This window comes from Spermophilus citellus (assembly GCF_964194105.1).
Source record: "Spermophilus citellus genome assembly, chromosome: 3".
Lineage (NCBI taxonomy): Eukaryota > Metazoa > Chordata > Mammalia > Rodentia > Sciuridae > Spermophilus > Spermophilus citellus.
The window spans coordinates 209,376,600-209,401,168 of record NC_138184.1 but is presented as its reverse complement, the minus strand read 5'-3'; the positions used below and the strand labels follow the sequence as shown (position 1 = coordinate 209,401,168).

Below are 24,569 nucleotides of genomic sequence, written 5' to 3'. Positions count from 1 at the left end.
GATATGGTTTATGGTGGAGCACATGCTTAGCACATGCTTGGCGCTGAGTTCAACCCCTAACTCCAAAACAACGATGACAATAAACACCCAAGGTGCAAAAGAAATCAAAGCAGCCCCTGACCTCTCCCCACAAAAAGTCAGTTGGAGGTTCTTGACCCTCGAGACAGACTTCAGACCCTCTAGCATGACGTACAAGAGGGTCCTGACCTCTGCTCCCCTCCCGAGCCTTACCTCTTGTCCCCTTCCCTGCCTATCTGACCACAACGGTCAACACCCTTTGCTTCTGCAGTGAGTCACAGTCTCACCTCTGTGACTTGGCCCTGCTGGCCCCTCCTCCTGCAGTGTCCATCTCCTGTCCCTTTATATAAGCCCTATGCACATTATTGGCTCTCCTGACTCTTCAGTCCCCTGTTAAGTGCCTCTGCTGTTTTCTTCTAATGCTTCCTGTGTCTATCTCCTTTCTGCTAAACTATCAACCCCTGGGGGGCAATGAGCATGCCCACCTCCAGCTTAGCACCCAGTACACTCATTCACACGTCTGTTGTATACGTGAAAGGATGAATAAGAAGTCTCTAGAATAAAAATGTCACCATATGCTGATGATAAGTACATTCTTTTCCAGAGTCTTCTTTTGTTGAGTGCCAATCATCCACCAGAATGGGCCAGCTATGAGTCTGTCACACTGCTGATGCCTGGTGACTTGCACTGCTGGCCACTGTCTTTGGGGACACTTCTACAATAGGGACAGTCGCCTCTGCTCAACTCTGGTTACTTCTGGTTGCCTCCTTTTTGTTAGTCACCAGGGAGGACTTTTCTGGCCTTGTGGCCAAGCCCATGTGGCTCTGTCAGCAGCTGGAGAGCCATTCCTAAGAGCTGAGATAGTGAGAGGGGACTCTTCCCATGGCCAGGGGAAGATTCCTTTCTCAGTGCTGGTGCAACCTCACTCTGGCAATGTTTTCCTTAGTGGTGTCCAAGATTTGAATCCCGGTAAGAGGAGAAAATGGCAGGTGATCTCAGGAATGGATAAGACCAGTAAGTATCTCCAGGAGACTGCATCTTACTTTTGGTTTTTGATCGGGGGTGGTGGTGGTGATAAATGACCTATGCTCAGAGATCAGTCAATCAGTCGGTCAGGGGAGAAGTGGAACGCATGTGGATCCTTGTTCCCAGGGAATGCAAAGCTTGTCTGGGAGAGAAGCCAGAACAAGAGAGGCCTTTCAGCAAAGGCAGGTGCCCACCCACGTGGGTACACAGGGTGGTATTAGGCAACAGGCAGCCTGTCCCACTCACTTTTTCCTAAATCAACGCATCTCTCATCTTCTAGAAATGAGGAACCAACTTTTGCCATGGAGCTGGATGAGATGAGAAAAGAGTGGGTTTTGTCTCACACTGAGTTCCCTTGCTCCCGGTGTAAGGCTGTCACAGACAGAGAAGGAAGGCCTGCGGCAGAAGGAGGGAGCCTTCAAAGGTGCAGTGTCACTCTCTCCTCCGCAGTCAGTAAGCAAAGGATCCATTAAATGAGAAAACGTAGGTGAAAGCACTTAGCACAGTGCTTGGCAAATGGATGGGATTCAATAATATTGACTTTTTCTTGTTTTAGCTATCTCAGTGGAGGGACTCAGAGGTATATTTGTGTGTGGAAGGAATAATGGGGGTACCAGCAAGGGTGGGGGAGCATTCTCAAACTGGATGATTGTTAAATTTTTGCCTTTAGAGGTTCTTTGCTTCGATACTCTCAGAGAACAAATACCCATCAGAGGCAAAACACATTGCCTTCAGGCATTTCTATTTATATATTGTATATTTATATTTTACCATTAATGGTTTTGTGTATATTTGTATTTTATTGTATTATATATTCGTATGTCACAGATAGCAAAATATAATATATAAATATATATATATATATATATGTATATATATATATATATATATATATATATATATATATATAATTTTTTTAAATGGACAATAGTGGATAGAATTTAAAGACATTGAACACTCTAGATAGGAGGGCAAGGAAGAGTACAAGGTTTCCCAGTAAAGTTAAAACAAAAACCTGTCAATCTAAATGAGAATACTAGTACTCTTATAACTTCTACTATAGAAATAAGTAATTTTAATAAAAGCTTCCAACAGAGATGAGACAGCAAACATGGGAACCCAGAAACAGCCAGGCCAAAATCTCAGTCCTGAGGCAGTTTCACAATTGGACGGCTCTGGTGGAAGAGGTTACCTGTTGATAACTGAAGGGTGGCCGGGGAGGCAAAAGGCAGACTGAAAGCAGGAGCACATTTGCACATACGACACTCTCCAGAAGCAGGTTCTGACTCGGCCTGAAGACTCTGAACAAGAACCTAAAACAAAACTCAGAGTTCTTGTAAGTGCTCAACCCATGTTTATTTAACCCAAACCAAACTCAAAGCAGAACAAAACAAAACTGGAACGTGTCAACACCAGGCCTCTGTGTCTCCTACTAGTTTCAATAAAACAATGGGATTAATACAACTCTGAAAATAAACTAACCACGTTCTGTATTTGTCCGGCAGGATCTCACGTGCACTTTCTCTTCACACTTCCCCAGGATGAGAAGTTAGACTTCACATTTATAGGAAAGGAAGAAACCATGTCACAACAGGAAAGGGGGCTTGCTCAGATTAACAAGAAAAAAATTAATGCTGGTCTAGAGACTACGATTGCAAACTCCGAAAGTAATAGATGAAGTTTAAAAAAAATGGAAAGAAAACTTTATTCTCTTTAATGTCTTAATAAAGAGAAATCACAACTTAATAATTAAGAGACAAAGACACCAATCAAAATAATTAGCAAAGGACAGGAATTGGTCCAATTGCATTGGTCCAATCATAAAAGGAGATCACTGTAATGATTAAAAAAATATTTTGTTGTTGGGTAGGTTCTGCCTCAAATGTGAGATAGTAATTTGAGATAGCCTAGATATCATAGATAAGATTGAAGATATATGAACCCTTTTTCTTGTCCTACACTTAAACCTAAAAATCTTGCAATTTTAACACCTACACTGGGGCTAATGATGAGAGAAAGCAGAGACCATTGGAAGAACAGGTCGGCATTGTTTGGGCCTCGTGAATAAATATCAGTGGCCGAGAAAGGAGGAATATGGAGGGAAGCATCCTTTAGCTTGGAGCCTGTGGGCCTCATGAGGTTCTTCAAGGACAAAGTCAAGCCTTGTCTGCCCTCTTGGACCCACCCCAGTACCAGGGGTTGGACCCCAGCATGCTCTACCACCAAGCTACGTCCCCCAGCCTTTTTTTATTTTTTATTTTCAGATAGGATCTCACTAAGTTGCTAAGGCTGGCCTCAAATTTGCAATCTTCCTGCCTCAACCTCCCGAGTGGCTGGGATTACAGGTGTGGGCCATGGAGCCTGGCTGAACCTTATCTGGTTGTATGCAAAGTCCCTATTTGCAGAGTCCCTAGAGTTTTGATACTCAAAAGTGTGGTCTGTGGGTCACAGCATGGATATCTCTGGGGAACTTATAGAAACACAGAACTCCTGATCCCCACCCAGGTTCCTGAATCAGAATCTGCATCTTAGCAGGTTTCCCAGGTGATAAGTGCACACAGTGACAGCGACAGGCAGAAGTACTGCCCTATGGCATCTGGCTTAGGGTTTGCTCCTCAAAGGTGCCCAGTAAATGTTGACTCATTGAGTGAAAGGTGGACAGGATGGTCTCTGGGGTCCCTTTCAAAGCTAAATCATCAGATTTAATGCAACTGTTGTAGTCAGCTGAGTAAAGCGTCACCCATTTTACAAAGGCTGTAAGTAAGATTAATGAATTAATAACAGTGCATTGGTACCGATGTGGCTACCGTGAATTTAGAGTTTCTCATTAGTATCATTTCACTGGGCTTCTCGGTGTGCCCAGGAGACACCAACAGGACATAACTCCTCTCTTTCGACCTTTCCAGTTCACCTTTCACAAAAAGAATGTAAAATCAAGTGAGCAGAGACGAGAACAAGAGACCTGAAAAGGTGGGAGTTTCAGTGCCCACCACCATAGGGAGGTTCCTCTTCCCGGCACTTCCCCAGAGAGTGGAGCCCCCAAGTTTTCACCTTCAACCCCTGAAGGGGGTGTGCGGGGACAGGAGAGGTGGGGAGAGGAAGGGTCAGAAGAGAAGAGACGGGACCAAGATCCAAGGACCCCTGTGCTGTCCTATAAACTGACACAGGCAGAGATGCCAAATCTGGCCACTCGAGTGCTCCCGAGGCGACCGTGAGCAACATTGTCCTTGTTCTGATTCCACTGCCAACCTCCTTGCTGAGCAGCCCAGCCTAGGAGCAGTCCAGCCCCTGGCTTCAAGGTTGTCTGCACCCAGACCCTAGGCTGCCAGGAAACCAGTTAGAAGAAGGGAGAGAAAAGGGATCTAGAGGATGAAGAGGCATTTTGAGTTCTGCTAATGAGTGAGGTGACTCACAGGCTGACTCAGACTCAGACCGAGATGCTTGCGAGAGGGAGGGTGGTGGGGGACAGACCTCAAAGGAGCCCCGCTGAACTCTTCAAATGGGAGCTAGGCGGCCAGGGACATGGTGTTATTTAGAGAACTGCCTGCTGCTCGGTGCTGGAGGGAGGGGTGGGTCCTGAAAATCGAGGGAGAAAATTACATTTGAGGCCAGAAGTGGAGTTATAATCTATAGCCTTCTGTGCTTTGAGAAACGCGTCACATTCTCCAGTGACACTGACCTGCTCTCTGGCAAATCACAGAATACGGACTCAATAGGAATTAATTGTCATCAGGTCCTTGGAGAGTAGAGGGGAAGAAGCAGGTACCAACGTTTAATTTTGTAATACTTTCAACTAGGAAAGTGAGCCTCTTGATTTTCATTAGTATTTTCCATTTGATCCAACCTATGATTAGAAATATACCTTAAAATTTTTTAAACATACGACGGAGGTACCTTCTCTCTAGTTAATGGCTAATTGAGGTTCTGAATTTGGAGATGCCAGGTTGCATACTGTTATCAAGGCTGGTAACAGCATTGCCCTGTATGGACCGCATTGAAAAGATATGAACAGACAAGGTGCTGGTACACATCTGTAATCCCAGAAGCTCAGGAGGCTGAGGCAGGAGGATTACAGTTCAAAGCCTCAGCCACAGTGAGGGCCTAAGCACCTCAGTGAGACCGTGTCTCTAAATAAAATACAAGAAAGGGCTGGGGATGTGGTTTTATGGTTAAGCGACCTAGTTACAATCCAGGCACCAAATAAGAAAGAGAAAAAAAAAAAAAAAGAAAGAATGTAGATAGGCCTTCTGGAGAGCATGTATTTGCAAGATGGCAAGATACAGGTAGAGAATACCTGGGTTTTCTCCATGTGCTAAATAACCCCCCAAAAATCAAACCCATGGTCTCAATCTAATTCAGTCAATGTGAATCAAATCAGCTATCTAAAAATTATTTTGGTTGATTACCTATTTCTATGTAATTTGATGGTCATTGTCTCCAGTGCACTTCACTAGAGTGGTACCATGCCTGGGAAAGGCACAGGTTCTTTGGCAGCTTGTCAACCTGTGAACTTTTGTGGAGATGAAAAATACAGAAGTAGTTCCTCTTCACCTGCTCCCAACCCATGGCAACAGTGGTTGGTTAAGGTGGTTTTAGTCTCCGCTAACTAGTTTTCTGCTACCAGCAGGTTTTCTGTACTCAGTGCTAGGTGTTTCATAACATTAATAAAGCCCAATAGGCCTGATCATTGCAAAAGCAATGAGAATGTTGCATATGCTATCAGGAAGAGGCTTATGATTATGATGATAATAAAGAGATCAACATGAATGTGGCAAGAATGTGTACCCTGAGGCTACACGTGGGTCAAATAAGCAGGAGTTATTCTTTCTGTGTTCTTTGCAATGTTAGGGATCAAATCAGTGCCTCTTACATGCTAGGCAAGCGCTCTACCACGGAGCTACACCCCCAACCCACAGGAGTGATCCTGAAAATCAAAGAGAGACTCAAAATATGTGAAAAACTTTGTCTAGGTTATGCAACATTGAACATCAGTTTGCAAGAGATGAGGAAATGTCATCCAAGATATAGAAACTAGTTTGGATGTGTGATTAGAGAATTGTCAACAACACTGAATGCCTATGATCCAAATAATTATTCAGATAAGGGCTAAAATTATATGCAAGCATTTAAAATCCAGGTATACTGCAAATACTCATTCTGAAATCTTTGCTGAATGCCAGGGATGGTTCCACAATAGCTAAGCTATGAAACCAACCCAGATGACCATCGACAGATGATTGGATAAAGAAATTATGGTATATGTACACAATGGACTATTACTCAGCCATAAAGAAGAATGACTTTTATGACATTTGCTGGTAAATGAATGTAACTGGAGACAATCATGCTAAGTGAAATAAACCAATTCCAAAAAAAACCAAAGGTCAAATGTTTTCTCTGATATGTGGATGTTAACTCACAATAAGGGTGGGGGGATGATAGAAGTTCAGTGGATTAGACAAAGGGGAATGAAGGGAAGGCCACAGATAGGAATAGGAAAAAACAGTGAAATGAATCTGACATAACTTTTCTATGTACATTTATGAATACAGCACAGTGAATCTCAACATTGTGTACATCTACAAGCCTGGGATCCTAAATAGAATAAAATATATTCCGAGTATATAAACGTATCAAAATAGATTCTACTGTCGTCTATAACTAAAAAGAACAACAGCAACAAAAAAAGACCTGTTAGATTACACAAAATTAAATTCCCTCTACACAAAATTAAATTCCCTCATTGGAGTTGCTAAGGAGTTTTTTGTTTTGTTTTGCTTTCTCCTTTTGCAGTGCTGGAGGTTGAACCCAGGCCTCACATGCATTAAGTAAGCACTTTACCTCTGAGCTACGCCCCCATTCCTTTTTACTTTTTATATTGAGACAGGGTCTCACTAGGTTGCCCAGGCTGGCTTTGAACCTGCTATCCTCCTGCCTCAGCCTCCCAAACTGTTGGGATTATAGGCCAGCACCACCGCACCCGGCGGAATTCTTTGACATTTGGCAAAACTCACCAAGTGCTGCTTTTTCCGATTTTCAACGTCTGTATGAACTAGTCTAGTTTGAATAAAGTAGCCCAGGAGAATGGATATCAGCAAGAAGGAGAGAACACTGCCTAGTTTTAAAGCTCTGAAGGACCAATGTGTCTTAGTTTATGCACTAACAGAATTCACTGTATTTTTTAAAAATCATGCCTTTTCACTGAACATTGATTTTTCCTTTAGCTTTTAGCTGGTTCTGTAACATAAGTTTTTTTTTTTGTTTTGTTTTATTTTGTTTTGTTTTGTACCAGGGATTGAACTCGGGGGCTTTTAAACACTGAATCACATCCCCAGCCCTTTTTTGTATTTTATTTAGAGACAGGGTCTCACTGAGTTGCTTAGGGCCTCACTAAATTGCTGAGGCTGGCTTTGAACTCACAGTCCTCCTGTCTCATGCCTCCCAAGCTGCTGGGATTACAGGTGTGCCCCCACTGTGCCCAGCTAACATAAATTCTTAATGGTGACTCTGTATCCCATTTCCGTATGTCACCTGATCCATCTTCTGCTTATCTCATAAGGATGCTGGTATTAATATCATTTGTCATAAATTGTTATGTTCCTCTGAATATTTTTTTCCTTGTATTTTAAGGATTTTTTTTCCTTTTAACTTTTATTTTATTTGTTTATTTTTATGTGGTTCTGAGGATCGAACCTAGGGCCCCGCATGTGCTAGGTAAGCGCTCTACCCCTAAGCCACAACCCCAGCCCCCCTCTGAATATTTTATTAGGATAAATTAGTAGAGTGAAGTTACAGGTTATAGTATGTAAACATGTTTAACATTTTACTATGTTCTCAAATTTACCTGTGGAAAGGTTTTGGTAACTAATATTTCTACCAGAAAAAACACCAATATTCCTATTGCCACCAATTGTTGATACCAGTTACTGTTTTTTATAGTCTACTAGGTACCATTTTTATTTTATATCTCTTCATTTTTGAGAAGAAACAAATAATTCTAAAGTTTATAAATTTGATTGTTACTTAGATCTTTTCCTATAAATTTCATTTATGTCTGCTGCCATTTTTTTATTGAAAACATTTCTATTAAAAAAATTGGCCAGGGGCTGGGGATATAGTTCAGTTGGTAGAGTGCTTGCCTTGCATGCACAGGCCCTGGGTTCAATCCCCAGCACCACCAAAAAAAAAAAAAAAAAAATTTGGTCAGGCTGGCGGTATAGCTCAGTGGTAGAGCACTGGCCTAGCATGTGTGAGGCCCGGGGTTCAACCCTAGCACCATGTAAAAATAAATAAATAAATAAAATAAAGGTATTGTGTCCATCTACAACTAAAAAAAAAAATGGCAACTGTGATTTGTAATAGTGCTTTACATATTGAGAGTTCTGCTTCCCCCATCTTTTCATTATTTTTTTAAAATAACTTTATTTTGTTTATTTATTTTTATGTGGTGCTGAGGATCAAACCCAGCGACTCACATGTGTGAGGCAAGCACTTTGCCACTGAGCCACAACCACAGCCCTTCATTAGATTTTTTAAAATATATATTTTTTAAAAAAATTTTTAGTTGTATATGGACGTAACTATATATATATATATATTATATATATATATAATATTTATTTATTTATTATTTATTTATATATTTTATGTGGTGCTGAGGATCAAACCCAGTGCCTCACATGTGTTAGGCAAGTGCTCTACCGCTGAGCCACAACCTCAGCCCTGATATGTATGTGTATGTATGTATGTGTATGTGTGTGTGTATTTTTTTCCCCCTTTTGGGTACTAGAAATTGAACTCAGGGTCATTCAACCACTGAACCATATCCCCAGCCTTTTTTTGTATTTTGTTTATTTACCTTTCCATGTGGTCCTGAAGATAGAACCCAGGGCCTCACACGAGCTAAGCGAGCGCTCCACCACTGAGCCACAGCTGCAAGCTTCATAAGGTTTTTTACTTTATCGATAGTGGCCACCATTGTTTTTGCTTCTCTAAATTTGAGGTCATACCAGTTGCAATTAATTCACCTGGCTGTAGGGTGTGGGGGCACATGCCTATATTGCCAGCAGCTCGGGAAGCTGAGGCAGAAGGATTGCAAGTTTAAAGCCAGCCTCAGCAACTTAGCAAGGTCCTAAGTAACCTAGAGAGACCTTGTCTCAAAATAAAAAAAAATAAAAAGGGTTGAGGATGTAGCTCATTGGTTGAAAGCCCCTGGGTTCAAAATGTTGTGAAACATAAAAGATATTTATCACATACTTCCAATGATCAGTCTACTCAGAATTAAAAAGCATTGGCCTATAATTCTGACATGAATTTGTAGACAATTGAACTCCTACTCTTGGTTCTGACAGAATCCTACAAAAACAAGATATTAATTTGAACATTAATAGTTATTATAAATTGCTATAATGTAGCAAAAAATAAAAATCTATGTATTAAAGGCTTGGTCCCCAGAGTGATATCATCTGGAAGTGGTAGAATCTCTGAGAGGTAGGGCCTACTGAGAGGTTCTTAGGTTATTGGAGGTGGACCCTCAAAGGAAACTGTGGGACCCCAGCTCCTTCTCCACCGTGTTATGCAGCACTGCCAGAGACCCAAAGACAAAGGGCTAGCCAATCATGGACTGGAATCTCCAAAACTGTGAGTCCAAATAAACCCTTTCTCTTTATAAATTAATTATCTCAAGTATTTTATTATAGTAACAGAAAACTGACTAACTCAGGAATGTTATGAAAATAAACAAAGATGTTGAATATGAAAGCATTCTAGACTTTTAGATGATTTCACATAAAACCAAGCTGTTGCATTAATATTCTTTTATTTTATTTCAAAAACTCTAATTCATCCGGTATAGTATAACAAGAAAGACACAGAATTCATCATTATTTATACCTCAGGCTCAAAAGTTATGTCCTGCTTACATTCCCAAGAAATTTTATTGTTGACTTTTCTTCATTTGAACGCAAAAGAGGTCAGTCAGTGAAACATTCTCCTGCAATAGAATAAAATTGGTTTTTTAAAATTATATATTTTTATAAATAAGTAATAAATGAGTATTTAAAGGAATACATAAACTTTCATTCCCACTGATGTCTCCATCCTCCCTCTGCCTTTATCCGGGTCTCTGTGGTTTCTTTCACTTTTCCAGTGTTTCATCATATGTGAAAACAAATGCAAGTAGTATTATTGCTTTCATTTTCATACACAAAGTAGCATACTCTGCTTCGTGCTCTACCTTGCTTTTTTTTTTTTTTTTTTTTTTTGAGCCTAACATTATACCTTGAGGGTTGGGGTATAGCTCAGCGGTAGAATACTTGCCTCATATGTGCAAGACCCTGAGTTTGATTCCTAGCACCGCTGAACAACAACAACCATAAGTAATAATAATATATCTGAGTAGAGACCTTCAATAGGAAGACATTTACTGTAAACATGGGACATGATGATACTGGCATTAAACAAGAAATTTTTTAAAAACTTTTGTCTCACAACAAAAAAATGATAACTGGGCTAGGCCTATAGCTCAGTGGCAGGGCACTTACCTAGCATGTGTGAGGCACTGGGTTTGATCCTTAGCACCGCATACAAATAAATAAAATAAAAACATTCTGTCCATCTACCACAAAAATGGTTTTTAAAATAACTATGTGAGGCAATGAATACGTTGATTAACATGATTTAACCATTTCCCAGTGCATGTATATATCAAAGCATGTTGTGTGCCATAAATACATATTTTATTAGTCAAAAAAGAAAATAAATAAATAAAAATAAAATCTTAAAATAAATAAATGGAGCACCCTGCCCATCTCTTCAGCCCCCCCGCCAACCCAAATTCCTTATCTTGGTTCTGCCACCAGACATTGAAACCAGTTTCTGCTCTTTTTTGGCAAAACAGCTCGACCAGTTGAGGGGTTTGTGTTTTTTCCCCCCAATGCTGGAGATTGAATCCAGGACCTTGCACCTGCTGGTCAAGTGCCCTGCCACTGAGCTACACCTGCCAGATTGCCTTTCACGCCTGCCTCCTGGTTAGGTGTGGACATGCAGCTAAATTCCATTGGATAGAATGGGAGGAGAGTATCTGAGCATCATTTCAAGGTCCAACTCATAACCAAAACCCCCAGATCCTCCATGTTCTCTCCCATCTATCAAAAAAAAATGCCAATGCCTAGAATGTCCCCCATAAGCTGCAAGTTGAAGATGACAGAATCACCAATTGGAAGGAACTGGGTCCTTGAATTACCATTTAGAAGCAAGACACCCACCATCAGAAATAACCATTTTGGGTGTATATGGTGAGGAAAAAAGCTTCCTATCATGTTTCATGAGCCACAAGACATTGTGGGGTTGATTGTTACAGCAGCCAGTATTGCCTTCATTAACACAGACAGCAATCTCAAAGTGCCTTCATCTAATCTTCTGTGCAAGGCATGAAAGCATGAATCTCTTCCACAACATTCTACATTACTGCTCATCCTGTCTGACATGCTTTGAATATTATGTGAATTTTCCTGTTGAGGTGGTAGAACCTTTAAAAGGTGGGACCTATTAGAAGATAATGAGGACGTAGGGTACTAAACAGAATAACAACGCTGGTCTCGTGGAATGGATTAGTTCTTCTGAGAATGGGTTTTTATAAAGCAAGTTTGACTGTCTCAACTCTCTGTCTCTTGCTTCCTGTCTGGCCATGTGTTCTCTCTCTCTCTCTCATTCACACTTCCACCGTGATGCCATCTGCCATGTTGGGATGTAATGCGATTGCCAGAGGCAAGCAGAGACTGGTACCGTCCTCTGGGACCTCTAGAACTGTGAGGGTATTTAAACCTCTTTCCTTTACCCAGCGTTGGGTACTTTGTTATAGTAACATAAAATGTACTAAAACACAATCCCTGCATATAAATGATCACAGAACCTCTACAGGACTGCAATTCCTTTGGAGGAAGTGACCATGTTAGTCATCTTTGTATCTTTAGTACCTAACATGTCTGGCATATGGCAGGTACTCAATGAATGCTTTTGGATGAATAAAGGAATATTGGAACAACTCCAAAGGTACAAAATTATTTCACTGTTGTATTAGTTTAATACACTTTGATCAGCTTAAATGATTAGAAAATTAGTTATATGGAGCTAAACTCCACCACCCTTTAACTTGTAACAATTTATGATCACTCTTTGTGGGCACATGAAATCAGTCTGAACCCTCTTTGAGACAGCACTTCAACTGTTTGAGGATACCCATTCCCATCTCTTCCATGACAGATCCTCTGGCCTTCAGGGTAAGTAGACTAATGCTCTTTAATTGTCCTAAGGTTACAGTTTCTAGAACTGTCATCACCATCTTTGCCCTCCTCTGAACACACTCAGGTTTGCCATTGCTCTTCCTTCAATGGGTACTCAGGATGGACGTACTCTTGACAGGCACCTGACCAGCTGGTATTGGAACCCATTGCCACTTTTGGACACCATCCTTCAGTCAAAGCAGCCTAATCTCTTAAGGCGGCCATATCACCTGTTAAATCTCGCTGAGCTTGTGATCAAGCTTTCTACCTCTCCTCTCTCCTCAAAACACCTGGGGGTGCACATCTTTTGACGTAGAATGACTCATAGCAGCAATGGGAATGTAAAGCTTCCCAGAAACATCAAGCTTGTCGAACAACATGAAATGGTACAGGTAATTTTTCTCAGCTGCACTAAGCTTATCCACAGGTATCTGAATACTGTGCAGTGAACTGGGATATACAGACCAAGGACTGTAGCAGCCAAAGAAAGAAAAAAATCAGGCACAGCACCAGCAAACAAGAACAAAACAGTGGGCGCTGTGTGCTTTTCTCCAAGGTACTGCCTAGCAGCTTCTTAAGCTAAGGGATAATGACCATGAAACAGAGACATGCATTTCATTCAACAGAAAAGCCTGGTTTGATGTGTTGTCAATTTCTTCATCTCATTTCGCACACTGTACAACCGCACCTTCCCCAAATACCCTCAGCCATCGGGTAAATAAATACTGCTTCCTGGGGGAATCAAATCATGTCTGTATGTCTCTTGCCCGTGATCACTTTCTTATAAAGCAGACATCTTATGTGCTTTGCGCTGATTAATTTCTCCTGCTATTTCTGCCCCACAGCTCTCAATCCATGCCTCAGAGGTTGGGTTCACCTCCCACCTTAGACCAAGATTCTGCATGTTATTATTTGACCTCCTTTGAAAAACTCTTTGCCAGCTTTATAACCCGATCCGGGCACACCCCCCATCGGGGCCTGCATTTCCTGTGGATGATGCGATGGTTTCCTAGGTGACAGTGGGAAGGAATAGACCTGTTAGCTTGTGGCTTCTGACTCACCCACTGCAATGGACGTCACAGAATCCTGGCTGAACAAGTGGATGCTGATAATAAGCTTGTGCTTAAGGTAGAAGCGGGGCACTAATGGTTAAAACAACCCCATTGTACCAGCAAGCCAACAGACCCACAGAAATGCCGGATCTAGAAAAACAAACAACAGATCTGAAGCCTCTCTGAACTCTCAGTCGTACATGAATTCACAGTGGAGTCCTATTTACAACACCAGTGTTCTGCTCCATTCCCTGTAGAATTTCCTTTTCTTTTCTGGAATGTAGAAATGTCAGGGTTCTCTAATGAAAGGACATATGGTATCTGGAGAGGGAGAGGTGGAAACAAGTCAAAAACTCATCAAAAGGCTCCTTATGAAGGTGACAGCAGCTTTTGAATTTTCACATTTTTTCCCCGAGATAAGTAAGCTCACACAGTGGACTAACCGATCATCGGAGTCTAGAATGAAAAATATATTCTAATGAGCAATAAATCTTCAGAAAGTTGATTTCATGAAGCCTGAGGAGCAGGACGTAGACAGACAGACAGACACACACAGAGACTGACTTCGTAACTACCTCTCTGTGAAATGATCCCAGGCATGCACAAGTCAAAGAAAGCTGTCTAGAATAAAAATCCAGAGTTCCTTTGTCCTTTGCATCAGCACCAGTGAAGACTGAATTAATTCTTAAGATTCTTGAATTCCTTAAATGACCAGCAAACCTAAAGGTTCCCAACTGGAGATAATGCATCTTGTTTTCCTCTGGGCCTTGAGGGATGCTTTAAATAGCATCAGCAAGCATCCAAATGAATTAGACAGCAAATGTAGGTTAGCTTTATTTAGACAGATAAAGACACGCAGAGAAAGTTGTCTGGTTCAAGGGCAGTGCAGCCTGACACGACAGCATTTCTCAGAGGAGGGGAAACTGCTTCAGGTGAGAAAGGTATTTTGGGCAAAGAGCAAAGTTCCTTGGCTCTCCAGGGGAAGAGAGGCTAAGATCCTTCAGTGCAGAAGAGCAGAATTTAAGAATGGCCTGCAACTCATTGACAGAAAGAGCTACAGATCCACGATGTTAAACAGAATGTAACATCTCGTAGTTCACACCTTGTCTTTCCTCCTGCCCATTCCTTGAGAACACCATCAGAAGAGAACACAAGCTGGGCCAGGGAGTTTGCGTAATTCCTCTGGAGCAATGTTTTAGATTTTGGGCAAATTCCAAGTCAGGAAATACCGTCTTCCCTTCATACCCATAGGGGATTTGTTTCGGGACCCCCTTGGGATAACAAAATCTAAGAATGCTCCAGTTCCTTATATAAAATGACATAGTATTTGCATATATCCTATGCAAATCTTTCTGTATGCTTCAAGTCAACCTTAGATTACTTAAAATACCTCAGCAATGTAAATGCTGTATAAATAGGTGCTATACTATATTGTTTGGGAAATAATGACAAGAAAAACAGTGTATATGTTCAGGACAGATGCATTTTTTTAAAAAATCAGACTTCGAATGGTTGAAATGGAATGGTTGGTTGAATCCAAGGATGCTGGACTGTGGACCCAGAAAGCCAACTGTATGTCCAGGTGGAGGGCCCCTAGAGATGTGGAAGTTCAGAAAGCAGAGAAACGGGCGAATGTGGGAACTTTGACTCGTTAAACAAAAATATTGTTTGAAAAAATGTTGCAGCCCATGGGTTTGGTCTTTCTCTCCCTCTTCCTTGCCCACTCCTTTGAATTATTTTCTAAAAATAAATGTTTATTTCTATATATTTTCTGAAAATAAATGCTATATGGAAGGTAGTGGATCTAGAAAAAATAAAACTTAATGCTTCAGTTTGTTTTTATTATGATGTTTATGATTTCTTCTCCAATTTTTTACTGGTTTCCTCTCAGTTGCAAAAGCCAAATGACATTTGTTATGATAAAATACAGCAGCTTGTAGCCCCAGTAGTAATTAGTTTTAAGAAGAAAAAGTTCATTTCAAATTAGTAGATTTTTATTATTTGAATAGATTATAGCCCTAAACATTTAATAATTTTATGAATAAACCTATTTTTTCCCAATTTGTGGATGTGTGTGTCTGTGCACACGTGTGTGATATGTGGTGCTGGGGATTAAACCCAGGGCCTTGGACATGTTAGGCAAGTCAACACTGAGTTACATCCTCAGTCCCCTAATGAATTTTTTGTTCCTAAAGTAACACTGAAAAAAAGATATATATATATATATATAAATTAATATATAAATATATAGTTTAATTTATATATAATAACCATATATATAAAGTTTATATACATAAATAAACTTTAAAAATTAAAAACTTAGTTTTGAATGTATTTTCATTTTTTCCCCCAACTAATTTTATAGATATTTTCTTTTTTAAAGAGTCTCACAACTTCTGAAAATCAAAAGGAAAATATGCTATAACCCTATCATGAAGCCAAATCTAAATCTCATTTTGAATTAGGCATTCAAGCTGCTTTCATTATACTTATTCCTTCACATATTCCATCCATTTCTTCCTTCCACATTATTAAAAAAAATTTTTTTAGTTGAACATGGACACAATACCTTTATTTTACTTACTTTTTATTTTATGTGGTGCTGAGGATCAAACCCAGTGCCTCATGTGTGCAAGGCAAGTGCTCTACCACTGAGCGACAACTCCAGCTCCCCCTCCACATTATTAGGGAGCACCCACTGTATATACACAGAGCAAATGGCATACTTGGTTGTTCCATTTCCTCATTTCTGGCTGCTTGTCTTTGTCTGATTGACCTAAGCTTCTTTCTGCATTTGCTAGTCAACTAGTGTATGTGCTTAAAACTTTATTCAGTTGAGAATTACTTTAGCCAGAGCACATGATATTTATCCAGTCCACTGCCAAAAATTCAATATACATTTAACTACTGGCAAAATTGGCAACTCAGTTAATCATTTGATGTCATTACAATTCTAGAAAGGTGATAGAAAGCCAATAACCCTGACTATACTTATAAAGAAATAGATTCAAAAAGCTTAGCTGAGCCCCAGATGCAAAGTTCATCCCAGAATTACATCACCTTTTTATAAAACCCCCACATCTTGGGGCTGGGGCTGGGGCTCAGCGGTAGAGTGCTCACCTAGCCGTGCGAGGCGCTGGGTTCGATCCTCAGCACCACATAAAAATAAATAAATAAAACAAAGATATTGTGTCCAACTACAACTAAAATAATTTTTTTTAAAAATAGAACCCCTACATCTAAAACCAGTCCTATATATATATTTTTTTTTTAAATGTGTGTAGTTATGAGAACCTAATCAAAAGGAAAACTATCCTTTTAATTTTTTCAGTAAAGGGACTAACATTTCTACTTTAACTGAAATGAAAAAAAGTAAATAACATCCCTGGGATCTCTATTTCTTGCTTTGATATCTTCAGTCACTTTGCTATTATTCGAACACCTTTATTAGAATTTCTCAGTTTGTGCTAATAGTAAGGAGACCTTTGAAATGTTCTTCAATAAGTCAGTTTCATAACTGGTTTTTAATAGTTTTAAGTGCTGGAGGAAAAAGAAACTTTAAATGCAGCTAGAGAGCAAAGTTATAATCAATCACTGAACCAAATAAATAAAATATGATGTATGTAATTTTTTTAAAAAATAGAGCAATTTTTGTTTGTGGGTGGCTCTCTCTGGTTGTTCTTCACTTTTGCCGCACAAAATATTATTTCGGTAATCTTATTACACACTGTAAAGAGGAAAACAGTGTAACAGTATTTGCCTAGGTAAAATAGGAATAGCACATTTTATTTTTATTTTATGACATTTGTGGCTCTTCAGCATGACATTGGCATTCTTCCTCTTCTGATGCAACTTCCTCCTCTGTTTTTGTTTTGGTCGGGGCTGTTTCAACCTCCCCCTTTCCTGCCCGTGAGGTCCTGAGCTGCCACTTTGTTTTCAGAATCTCCACTTCTGTTTTCAGTGGCAACACCTACATGTAAACATCTAGCCACCCATCCACAAGGACACACACCCACACGCTCTCAACTCACACAAACACCACGCACAAGTCACACATGCACACAGCCTGGCTCGTCCAGCCTCCCCCAGGGAGCTCAAACCGCTCCAGCTGTTCTCTAGCCCTGGCAACAAAAGCAGCAGCGGGCTCCCAGTGTCACTTCTCTGACACTAAAAATGCTGCTTCGAAGGAAGCTCTCATGGCCATTGGAGCAAGGAGAAGCTGGCTGTACAGCTGAAGTCAAAGATGGCAGAGCCAGTGCTGGAGGCTGCACATACGGATCAGAGGGGAAGGATCAAGGCTTCGTCCTGACTGGGCACATTCGTGTACGGATATTTCAAGACTCAGTCCAGGTCATCCTCTCTCTCAAGCTTTTCCTGCAGTGCCATCTCCTCCTCTGCACCCCTATAATCCTGGTTTAATTAGATGAGTTGCCCCAAGTCAACCTGCAGCAAGCACATTGGATTGAAAACTTCAAAACGCTGGGGCCTTGGCTGATTCATCTTTCATTTTAGCACCTGGCACCTGGTGGGCATCCACACTCTCCATCCATGGGGGAGATGGCTACCGACTTTTGATGGAGGGGGGAAAGGAAAGGGGTCCTCCCTGGCACATCTTCCTCTCTTTCCAGTTAAGATTGGCAGTGAAGAGGTGACATTACGCCATGGATGACATGTGACATTAACTGAGTAAAGAACACCAGCTGCCTCACCTTCACCCCTACCACTGAGAGAACAACAACTACTACTTCTTCTTCTTCTTCTTCTTCTTCTTCTTCTTCTTCTTCTTCTTCTTCTTCTTCTTCTTTAAATTTTTTTAGTTGTAGATGAACACAGTATCTTTATTTTTATTTATTTACTTTTTATGTGGTGCTGAGGATCAAACCCAGGACCTCACACGTGCAAGGCAAGCACTCTACCAGTGAGCCACAACCCCAGCCCATCTTCTTCTTTTTTAATTTTTTTTTTTAGTTGTAGATGGACACAATGCCTTTTTTAATTTGGTTATTTTTATGCGGTACCAGGGATTGAACCCAGTACCTCATGCATGCTAGGCAAGCGCTCTACCACTGAGACATAACCCCAGCCTCATTGAGAGAACTTCTAATGACCAATAAATAAGTCCAAAGCCACCCCCCCAAAAAATAGCCTTTCAAAAACTTGCAAGTGTGAATGAGAAGAAATGCTTCCATCAAGGAAAGCTGTGTGAGTAATGGGAGAACGTGGCACCTGTCTTTTAAATTGGTTAATAAGATTCAAATTGTTTTAACATCAGGAGAGGATAAGGATGAGATGGAACTATGTTAGGTTCTTTACTTGAAAGATCTCATTTTAATTTGCACAAAAACCCATAGAAGTCAGCTTATTGTGTTCATTTTACCTGCAAAGTAAAGGTGGGAAAGGATGGTGACCGGGAAGCAGTCCTAGTACTAACCTCAGCAGAACTTAGGTTTGAACCCAAATCTAATGACTCCCCAATCCTTTCTTCACTCCTTTTGGTTCCTCTGTTTTAAAAATATTGACATCTTTTCAGAGAGGCTGAAAAACAAAGATTAAATATTTATTGAGCACTGACCAGAGGGTCACACATGAGGATGGGGATAGAAAAACAAAATCACCCTACAACCAAAGAGCTAAGTATCAAGTGCAAGGCTGATGGAACAGGCTGAAAATCAGACAACAAAATAGGGTTACAGGAAAGGGGCTGGGCGTGGCTGTTGGAGGACTAAAGGAAGGAGGCTTGGCCCTGGTTGTTGAGGGAGGGTAGGAGACCCCACAGAACACAGGAAGATGGTTCTGAGCAGGTGCTAAGCAGGGCAGGGGTGGGGCAGAGGAGTAGGAAGTGAGGGTCACAGGAGTAGGGAGGAAGAGGTCACCTGAGTTCATCAGGGCTGGCATGGTGCAAGGTGAAGACAGAACCAGGCCTCAGAAGGTTTTGAATAAGACCCTGAACTGAAGACAGGGACACACTGAAGGTTTTTGAGTAGGGGAAGGCAATCATTCAATCAAATTCGTGACTAAAACATTCCAAGGTATTGCTGAATCCATCTGACACCAGATCATAAGTACACAAAGTACACAAAGCAGAAAAAGATAGAAAATCAATATTCTTTTTTTGTTGTTGTTGTTGTTTAGTTGTTGACGGACCTTTATTTTATTCATTTATTTATATGCGGTGCTGAGAATCAAACCCAGTGCGTCACACATGCCAGGCAAGTGCTCTACCACTGAGCCACAACCCCAGCCCCAGAAAAATCAATATTCTTAATCAAGACTCAAACAAATCAAAACTCCCCACAATTAAAAAAAATAGAAAAAAAAAAAAAAGGAAGGCCTGCTTACTTCTGAGGAATCACAGCAAAGGAGGGAATCTGTGCCTGAACACAGGAGCTCAACCCTGGCCTACCTCTCCCTGCTGTGATGGCTCCACATGGCCCCATTCTAATGACTCCTGAGACCATCTCAACCACCAAAACCCTGGGGCAGCAAGTCCAGCCCCATCCTCCCCCAGAGAAAAAAATTTCAGCAGGGAAATGACAATCCCTGTCACTTCCTTCCTATCTAGAAGCCGGCCCATGAGGACTGCTGCCCTGTTTCACCTGATCACACCAGATACCCTGGCTAGAATGGGAACCGGATCCTGCTGGCTTGATTGAGTTAAAAGGAACAGTGCCAGGCCATCTAAAAGTCTCTCAATAGCTTGATGGCTTCAGAGAGGCCTTCGTGGCTCTGAAAGGCCAGCGGCCTGTCTCAGCTCCCGGGGTTAGGGAGGAACAGGATGAATCCCCTAGCACAGAATCCAGAAGCACTGGAGGCCAGCAGTTCTGAAAGACTGCAGAGAGGGCTTGTTTACATTTTTCTCTTGGGCTGAAACCCATCTATTTAAACTTTAACCAGAGGCAATTATAAAACCGTGGTGAGCCAGAGAGAGATGGCAGCCTGCACAAGTCGGCAAGTCAGATGCCAGGAGTCTGGCACTAAGAGGAGGGAAAGAGAGGAGAATATTTTTGAGAAAGGGATCAAGGAAAAACAACAAAGGAGGCTTGGGAAGCAAAAGGTGTCGCCCAGGCAGCTGGCGTTCAGAAGTAGAGTAGGGAGGACAGAGGTGAGGGCAGGAGGTGGGAAGGGGGACGGGCCAGGGAAGACAGCAGCCTCTGATGGCTGTCACCACCCCACCGGTTCAAAAGTCCCTCCCGCAACATCTGACAGTCACAGTTCCACTGTTTGTTCCCTTTTTTCCCTCCTCTTGGGTCAAAAGTGCACTAACCCAGAGAATCAGCAGCAAAAAGAAGCCAGCCCCGGGGCAGGCACTTCCAGCCTGCCAGGACACAGGCCCTCTTCCCCGAAGGCCAAGTCTCCTCCTCTTCAGTTCAGGTTTTCCTGGCAGAGACCCACCTTGGAGCCTTGACGATCAGCCCAGTGACATCAGAGGAAATACCCCACTGGACAAAGGCCTCTACTCCAGTTGCCTAAACTGAACCCCATGCCTACCAGGATCTGGGTCCTAGATTTAGTGAATCCTACAAACCGGTGGTGGGGGCAGGGGACAGGGGGAGCACTGTGGCTCTAAAGTAAAGGTTTTTATTCTGGACTTGAGGACACCTGTGGGCCTGGCCCTGACATCAGGGCCAATTTCAGATGCATATCCACACATAGGAAGGTCTACTGGACAACAGCTGCTATAGACAGAATGCATTCCCCCAGATTTATATGTTGAAAACTTAATTACTAAAACGATAACATTAGGAGTAGGATTTGGGGAAGTGATTAGGTCATGAGGCCAGAGTCCTCATGAATAGGATTAGTATCTTTATGAAAGAAGCCCCAGAAGCTGGGTGTGGTGACTCATGCCTGTAATCCTAGTGACTGAGACAGGAAGAGCACAAGTTTGAGGCCAACTTCAGCAACTTAGTGAGACCCTGTCCCAAAATAAAAAATTAAATGTTCTGGGAATGTGGTTCAGTGATAAAAGCACTGCTAGGTTCAATCCCCAGTACCAAAAAAAAAAAAAAAAAAAAAAAAAATCTACCACCAACAGCAAAAACCCAGAATGCTGCTTTTGTCCTTTGACCATGTGAGGACACAGTGAGAAGATGGCTCTCTATGAACCAGAAAGAGGCCCTCATCAGACACCAGATCTGCCAGTGCCTTGATCTTGGACTTTCAGCCTCTAAAAATCGTGATCATAAACTACCTGGTCTCTGATATTATGTACTAAGACAGCAGACCCCGAAATCCCTCTCACGGCAGGGAACCTGACATTCCACTCCTACTCTTAAACTTTTCAGTTTTGATGTCCCCAGGAAGATAAAAATGCAATGTGCAGAGAATTCAGATGTTATAGCAGGAATTCACTTCCCACTACTTCCAGGCAGCTTAGCTTTGGGGCCCTGTGGGAAGAGGATCTAGGAAAAGCATTCTGGGGGCGGAGAAGGCCTTGGGAACTACCAGCAGGAAGCTGGCAGGAGGCATGGAAGAGCTGGAGACATTTCTCTGTGTATATCAGTGAGGCCCAAACACAAGTCAGAGGTTCACAGCAGAAAGACAAGTCACCCTGCCTTTCTGTAAATCCTTCTCTGCTCGCCCAGTTCTCACCAGGGAAACCAGCACCGGGAGGGACCTGAGGAAGGTCAGAGGACTAGGAAAGCACCCTGGGATGTTCAGGTCCCCGCCTGGAATCCCAGGGTAAGGAGGCCAAGGTCACGGGCTTCTCTCCAGACCAGTTTGCTACACTCACCGGAAGGTCTGTCCTCCAGCTCCGAGCCACTCCAGCCAACTATCTAAAAAATTCATGACCCTGTTCCCAAGGGCCTGGAAGACTCCTTGCAAACTCACCCTGATTGGTGACAGATCCCAAGATCGTATCCTTGTTTGTGTGGAGGCAGGGCACTTCATACAAGGATGAAGAGTTTGTGATGTGCTGAAATTTTATGTCTTAAAGTCTGTATGGGTAGAAATTGCTTCCTTATGCCCTGATTCTGGAAGAGAAAGAAAGTCAGATACTGAGGTCTCCTACAGAACGGACGCCTGTGAACCTGTGACAGCCAGCGGACATCCCAGGAGCCACGTGGACATTTCAGAGGGATGTGCACATTGCCCAACACCCAGCAGAAAGTGTTATACTTGGGGAGAGAGATTTTGTACAATCAGGCATGGAATCTCCAAGGGAATTCTGGGGAACTGTACATAAACCAGTATCAAAGAGTAGTAGGTTAAAAGAGTGGATGCAGGAGCCAGGCTGTGAGAGATTAGCTCTGTGATCATGAGCAAATCATTTAACCTTTCTGGGCCTGAGTTTCCTCATCCATAAAAATTCAGACAATAGTAGATCCCAAGTCATAGAGTGGTTGTAAGGATTAAATAAGTTAATATTTAGGGATTGAGTTAATATTTAAAACAGTGTCACATAATGAGAGATACGTAAGTGGAATGTTTAAAAAGTAATATAATCAAATCTCCACGCCTGGACACTGGTTGTTTCCTAATTGACAAAGTCTTGGGTGGGCTCTGTGCGTACCCTCCCATCATTCCAGCATGAGAAGGCAGAAGAAAGGCATCCGGACAACTTTCTCCTGCAGAAAAGGTAAGGCATCTTTGCTTCATTCTGACTTCTAACAATGTGCACACCCAGACCAAGGCCCAGCCAGAAGGAGAAGCTCTGTCCAGTGCGTGGACCAGAAAATGGGAATCCCCCCATCCAAGTCCCTCAGACCCTCGCCAGCTCCCTGCCTGTACATCGCCAAACGCTGCACACAGCTGTCCCCTATGGATACCCTGCACCAAGCCAGGGTTCCAGAACCTAAGGAGTAGCGCTCCGAGAACCTCCCATGGGACTCCTGGGATGTCTGCTGGCTGTGGTGGCTCAACAGTGTGCATCCCACAGAAGACGTCAGAGAAGGGGAGGAGGAGCAGAGAAGCCGGCAGGTGGCAGGAAGAAGGAAGGATCATGGCGAGAGGAAACCAAACATACCAGGGAAAAAAGTACAAAATCCTAAGTAAGTACAAGAAAACTTTTTTTGTCTCTCTATTTTTGGCCAAGTGAAAAAAAAAAAAAAAAACAAAACCAAGAGACTCAGAGCCCGTGAAGGGAAGGAACCAACTGACAAACTGCAGAACTGTGAAATGCATGCTAATTACCCCACCCTTCCTCCTGTGCCGGGCTGCAACCAGAGCCCACAAGCCTCATAATGATTTCATTTTACAGATTTCCTTCCACTTTTTTTTTTCTTTTTCCTTTTTCTTACAAAGGCCATCACAATTCTATTCTGTTTTGGGAAGTAGGAACAGGATCTATCTTTAGGAAATTTAAATGCCAAAGAGCTCAGATAAGCATAATTGAGAAGCAAAGCCTAGTTGGTGTGATCGAGACAAATATTAAATCACAAATATTTGAAATTCTTCCCCTTTGTGCCCTGAGGAGAGAAGTGCCTTTGTTTGCTGAACTGGCTCCTAGAACTACGGAACTACGTGGCCTTTGTCCTGCTGTGGAGGACACTGGGCAGGGAGAGACACCAAAGGAAGGCAAAATATTAGTCAAGTGCCTACGACGTATCAGGCCTTCTGCTAGAAGCTAGGAGTGAACCCTCAGGAACCCAATGATCATTTTCTTTCTTTCTTCTTTTTTTTTTTTTACTTAATAAAGTTGTGGTAAAATACACAAAATGTACCTTGTTAACCATTTTTAAGCATACAGTTCTAAAGTGTTAAGAATAATTCCCATGGTTGTGACATCTCCAGAAATCGCCCATCTTGTAAAATTGAAACTGAACATGCATCCAACACAGTAAACCGCTCCCATTTCCCTTTCCACCCCCAGGATCTCTACTTTCTGTTTCTATGGATTTAATTACTTGAGCTCCTTCATAGAAGTGGAGGCAGCCAGTTGTTTGTCTTTCTGTATCTAGCTTATTTCACTCAGCATAATATCTTCAAGGTTCGTCCACGTTGTAGCCTGTATCAAGAATTTCTCTTTCTTTTAAAGCTGAGCAGTATTACATCCTATGTGTAACAGACTTGGCCTGTCCATTCCTGACCGTGGATACTTGAGTTGCTTCCACCTCTTGGCTATTGTAAATAAGGCTGCTATGAGCACTGTCTTAGTCAGATTTTTAGCTGCTGTGATTTAAAAGACTTTACCAGAACAATCGTAGAGGAGGAAAAGTTTATTTGGGGGCTCATGGTTTCAGAGGTCTCA

The 24,569-nt window shown here is 42.0% G+C and overlaps 1 protein-coding gene across 19 annotated transcripts in view; it reads right to left on the bottom strand.

Moving 5' to 3' along the window:
- The window catches only part of LOC308643752 (uncharacterized protein), a 160,071-nt gene that overhangs the window by 43,516 nt on the left and 91,986 nt on the right, over nucleotides 1-24,569 (bottom strand). For 8 of the 19 annotated variants that reach the window (XM_081283916.1, XM_081283905.1, XM_081283919.1 and 5 more), the window contains one exon: nucleotides 9,852-10,036. The exons of 6 other annotated variants lie outside the window; for them this stretch is intronic. The gene's annotated coding sequence lies outside the window, so the exon portion shown is untranslated. Of the gene's footprint in view, nucleotides 1-9,851; nucleotides 10,037-13,387; nucleotides 14,156-18,809; nucleotides 18,914-22,210; nucleotides 22,354-24,569 lie in introns of those variants that run through there. 5 more of the 19 variants (XM_081283917.1, XM_081283904.1, XM_081283918.1 and 2 more) reach the window with 3 other exon arrangements.